Source organism: Brassica oleracea, chromosome C5 (genome assembly GCF_000695525.1).
Source record: "Brassica oleracea var. oleracea cultivar TO1000 chromosome C5, BOL, whole genome shotgun sequence".
NCBI lineage: Eukaryota > Viridiplantae > Streptophyta > Magnoliopsida > Brassicales > Brassicaceae > Brassica > Brassica oleracea.
The window spans coordinates 30,293,357-30,299,315 of record NC_027752.1 but is presented as its reverse complement, the minus strand read 5'-3'; the positions used below and the strand labels follow the sequence as shown (position 1 = coordinate 30,299,315).

The following is a 5,959-nucleotide window of genomic DNA, read 5'->3' as shown; positions in this document are numbered from 1 at the left end:
GAAATTGCATGTATGCTTTATGTAGAAGAGATCACAAGACGACAGGAAAGCCCTAAAGGCTACGAAGGAACTTTCAGGTCTCTCCTTACCCCCTGATTTCTCTGAGTTGCCAACAATTTCATTGAAGTCTCCCGTTAAAAACCAAGGAGTATCCCTAGATAGGGACAGATTAATAAACTGATTCCAGACTTCTTGGCGTTTTGGGATTTCAGGTGCTCCATACATGAATGTGTTGTTGAAAGATGATCCATTTATTTTAAAAAAAATTTATTAAAAAAAAAAAGAAGGATGATCCCTTGAAGGAGATGTATGTGTCTATAAGATTTTGATTCGCTGAGAGAATTTGCAAGTAAATGTTTGACTTCCAGAATAAACCCAAACCCCAAGGCTGGTGATAGAGGACTGAAGAGGAAGTTCTTAACAAAATTTAGCGGTGCTAATTCTTCGAAGACAAAATCATCCTAATTTTTGGTTTCAGAGAGAAAGAGGATGTCAGGGACGCATTGTTTGATTAGTTCTTTAACCCGCAGAACTGTCATGGGATTTCCAAGACCACAACCATTCCAGCTGAAGATGACTAAGAGAGAGGATGGTGGTGTGACCGAAAATCCGAAGTGGATCTTCAAGAAACTGTCGCTGCAAGTAGCGGAGGGAGAAAGAGAAACTCCACCTAAACACTCTAAAATTACCTGAAACTTTAAAATTTCACCACTTAAAATATTTTCAATAATAGTGGATTTCAGAGTACTTTATGAAATGTCAAGTTCAATAACAATAGATTTTAAATGAATTTTTAAAATATATGTTTGAATAACAGTGGATATGTCATTTTAATAGAAATCACCTAATAATCTTGGTTGAATAGACCCCCTTAAAATACCATGTTGGACATATGGATCACTATTAGGTGTATTCATATTTATCTTTTAAAAAATAAAGAATACTCTAATTTATTATACTATAGTGTTTCAATAAAACAATTAAAACATAACAATCTATAATATAATGAGGCAGTTGCCTCATTCCTGAGCTGCCACGTCAGCATCAGGTGGGCCCCACCTCATTATATTATAGATTTATTTAAAAAACGAATGGGCTTAGCGTGTGGGTCTGTTCTTCGCGAGTGGGCTTTGTTCTTATTTTTCTTCGACACTTTACCATTGGCGTCTCCGCTCAGCTTTCTCTGCAAACATCAAACGTTCCTTCTCCAAACTATTTATCTTCCCTATAGTACTATCTAACTAACTCTATTTCCCATGTCTCCCGATCTCCCCCTCTTTCTCACCTCTAATGAAGAATCTTTGCACTCTGAACCGTTTCCATCAGTGTACCATTAACGTTAATCTCTTTAACGCTCCCAGACTCTCTGTCTCTCCCTCTCTTAACAATTTACAGGAGCAGAAGATGGAATCGGTGTCGGATTTGGCGGGGGATTTCGTCGGACACGTATAATGTACTACTTCGAGTGTTTTTTTCCAGCAATAGGACCAGACTTCTCTGCAAGTCAATCCTATTGCTGGAAAAAAACACTCGAAGTAGTACATTATAAGTAGTACATTATACGTGGCGGATTTCGTCGGACACGTATAAGCCTATCAGCTTTTGGTCCTGGAGGACCTTTTAGCTTTGGTCCCTTCTCAGACAAATTCAAGAAACAACAACACAAGAAACCCAACAAACAACATGTAAGATTGTACAAAAAGACTTGAAGACTTTAACTATGGAGATCAGTAACTTATTATGTTTATGCTTCATTGCAGTCTGGGGACTCATCTAAACACGAGGCAGTTGGAGACGAATGGTTAAAGACCGGGCACTGTCCTATCGCAAAATCTTACAATGCTGCAAGCAAAGTCATGCCTCTTGTGGCTAAAGCATTACAACCACCACATGGTATGAGATTTAGATGTCCTGCTCCTATGGTGGCTGCAAGAGCTGCTTTCTAAGCCCCATTTGGTTCAAATCCTTCGCCCTCAGCCTTTACCTGAAAAGATGCTTGCCATTGCTCTTATGGGGATGGCTGCAAACATACCTCTCGGTTTTTGGAGGGAACACACTATCAAGTTCTCGCCTTCTTGGTTTGTGGCGGTTCATGCTGCCATCCTTTCATAGCTATGCTCAGGAAATCTGTGCTGGTGCCGAAAACTGCCATGCTTTGACCATTGGTGCTTCGATCTTGGGACAGGTCATTGGGAAGAGCTGTTCTTGCTGTTGGCGCAGCTTTTCAATATCTGAAGCACTTAAGGTATAAAATTATAACTAGGAACCATATCTTAAAGTCGTCTTTACGTCCTTTTGTATCAAGGCTTTAGTTAGATTGCTACTTTTGCCTTTTTCAGGAAGAAGTATTAGCAACGAGAGCCTTTCTCGATGACAATCCCTGGCAGAGCTGATATTATACCCAAACTGAATGGCTTCTTCACCACTTACTTTCCTTCGGAGGCCATTAGAGCTATTGTAAGTTAAGTTTGTAATTTTATTTTATGTGGTTGATGCCTAGATTAATCTCTCTCTCTCTCTCTCTCTCTCTCTCTCTCTCTCTCTCTCAAAATTGTTGATTTAGTTGATTAGTTGCATTTTTTTATTTTACGTTTTGGATGGCTGTTTCGAAAGATTTGCTGCATTTTACAACTCTATTTCTTACTTTAGTCTCTTTGTTTGTGTTTGGTCTTTGCGTTTTACATCGTGAGGAACAACGTTGTCTAGAATATATATTTATGCTAAATCTGCTGCTCAAAATACAGTCTTCTCAATATGTATCCCTCATTTGTAGCCTAAACTAAAACATACTTGCTCTTTTTCAGTTAACCTCTATCTGAACTCCACTCTGCCACCAAGTTATATTTTGATACCACCATCCCCGCCATTGAAGCATTCACAAAGAGGTCCGTTTAGAATGCTTTGGAAAAAAGTTTCAAAATGCAAACTTCAACATTTACCCCTTATTATATATTTATCTTCTAAAATGTTTTTTGTTACACAATCTGGTCTTCACCAACTAGCTTGGGAGATGAAGCAGAAGAGGTCTTCACACACATAGAAACCATGGGAGATTAGAAAGGAAGAACTTGGGACAATTGGTAATCTTCATACCTACCTGTCCAACTCTAACGCCCATGTTAGTATAGCTATTTTATATTTTTTAAATCACATTCTCAATGTGTGAGAAAATTTATCCTTCTAATGTTACATATGTTTCTGCCGTAAAGAGCCAGAAAGCGGATTTCCTCTGTAAAGCTAGAATTGTCAGCGTCTGGTCTCCCGTCTCTTGCACCGGTTGCAGCAGGAAGTTAGAGAACTATGTTACCTCTCTCCGCTGCAATAGATGTGTTTCACCCAACGTAACTGGTGTAATCAGGCAAGAAATTAAAAAAACTCGCCCATGTCCAAAAGAAAACTAAAATTGTAAATTATCATGACACCTTAATGCTACTTTATGCAGGTCCCATGCAAAGCTGGTCGTTGATGATGGAAAAGACACTGCAACGTTTGTGGTTTTTGATACCGAGATGTCTAACTCACCAAAACGAAAGCAGCGACACTAGCTCTGGAGGAGGTTTGGTCTCTACGATAAACAAACCATTCATATACCGTTTTCAAATTTTGATTACAACTCTATATAACACACCAATCTTTAACCAAAAGCAGATTAAAGGCGTTGGAGGTCCAAAGCTACCTCGATGCCTTAAAGAACTAGCTGGGAATCAATATGTTTTTCCACAAACGTGTACCTTCAATTTCACCTTCAACCACCGTACTTTCACTGGGTCTTCAATCACTGAAGATATCTTGCTTGACCCTCTGACCGTGGTTGTTTCCTCTTACTCTTGAAAAGGCTCCAGGGGAGACGTCCACACAGAACAAGCACCGAATCTGCTAGCGAGACTGGTGGTCCTTCCGGCAAGGCAAAGGAAGTTGATGACCCGAATCTACCAAGCTTGGCTGAGATAGAGAAGAGTCGCAAGCATCCCGCGTGAGTGATTGGTGCAAGTCCACAAAACCGTGTACCCCACTTAGCTTTCCTGCGTTTTCAGTTTTTACTAAATTGCTATGTTTTTCAGTTTCTGAGTTTTTCGTTTTTTTTTTTTCAATTATCTGCAAACTATCTCTCACTGGTTTAGCTTTTACTTTTTCATTTTCCCACATACAAATCCATATGTAACTTTAAAACACTGGTGGGGTCAGTCACAATACGGCAAGATTAACATAACTATTCAAATGGTTTAGTAAAAATAACACACTTTAATTGGAGTCACAACTAAGCAAACCTCTGCCAACAACCCCGCGCTTGCGCGGATCCTGCCCACTAGTTCTAATAATTAAACAACTTTTAACATGTATCTAATTAGTAATAAATTCTTTAACTTGTATATTGTCAAGATATTTTATTGATGTTATAATTTTTTACTAAACTGAATGTGAAAAAATTAAAAAAATGGTGAAATGTATTTATTCTAAAATTGTATTCATTAAATATTACAATTTAAAAAATAATAACAATTTTTGAAATAAACTCAATTAAACTATTGTCAAATACTTTTAAAATATTTGAAAATCAACATAGTATTGATTCAGCATATATTGACAACTACATAAATAAAAAAAATATAATTTATTTTTGTAACTTTTATTTCAAAATATTATCATGCTCAAATGTAAATATATTTTCCATGTCACAATTAAACTTCAGTTTCTTTTCATAAACTTAAAATAGAAAAAAAAATTAGTATCCGCAAATACAATAGAACTCAAAGGTGGATATCCTTAATCAGTTATTTCTCTAAATTTTAAATACACAAATAAAGAAAATGCCCTAATGCATGCCAGAATTCTCCTTAAGATTCAAATGTTTATCCAACTAAAAACCATCTTAAGTTTATATTACTACATAAATTTTAAATATAAATTTAAGTACAGTATATTATAAACAAAAACTATATTTTTTCTTAAATAATTTTCTGTCAACTGAAATATCATTTTCCGCTTTGAAAACACATGTCAAATTTAAAAATATTTAACAACTTTGAGAAAATCTCTTTATATTTTCTTTTTGTTTAACACTTCTCAATGTTAATAACAGTGTACATGAAATATATTTTATCTAGAAAATACCATAACTGAGTTTTTTGTTAATATTTTAATGCAATTTGTTATGTAAAATATGTACGAGATATCTAAATGGTAACTAACTATTAACGGGTTAATTAAAATGGTTACTCTATTTTGATTCTCATATAATTAAATAACAAAAATGATAATAATTAAAACAAAAGATTTATATCAAATATGTTATATAATAATAAACAAAATAACATAAAATATGTACACTACATAAAACAATTAGTAAATAATAATTTCGCGCTTTAAAAACGGGTCAAAATCTAGTAACTCTATTAAGACCAGATTAGACTTTTGAATATAGGTCCAAACCGGGTCAGACTGAAATATTTATGGATTTTGCAGATTTTAGAATGGACGAACCAAACCGGTATGATTGACATCCCTAGTCATACGTGCACTCAAGTTCATAATCTTTTTCTCACAACAATTATAAAAAGTACTAGACCATGGCCAGCGCAGATATGAATTTTCAGTTTTTAATTATTTATTTTATTAAATGATGTATTTATAATATTCGTTCATATTATATTCATTAAGTAATTTTTTTTTTTTTGCATCTTAAACTATCTATTTTTTTTACGAATGTGTGATATCATATAAAAATATTAAAAAAATGAGTATAGAGTTAATTAGATAATTTTAAAAACAGAAATTTTTTTTTCGTGTGCGATATCATATAAATAATGATCCGCCCAGTTAACAAAAATCATGATTATTTTATGTGTAATTTTTTTTTATTTTGACCATTTCCTTAAAACTATATTAAATTTTACATATTTTAATTAGAATATTTTTAATATCTTTACCTTTTTATTTGAAATGCAACTCAATATTTTTT

General features: G+C 34.4%; 1 pseudogene; it reads left to right on the top strand.

The window, feature by feature from the left end:
* The first annotated feature begins 1,290 nt into the window (after positions 1–1,290).
* Positions 1,291–2,879, top strand: LOC106344966 (annotated as a pseudogene).
* The last annotated feature ends 3,080 nt before the right edge of the window (positions 2,880–5,959 follow it).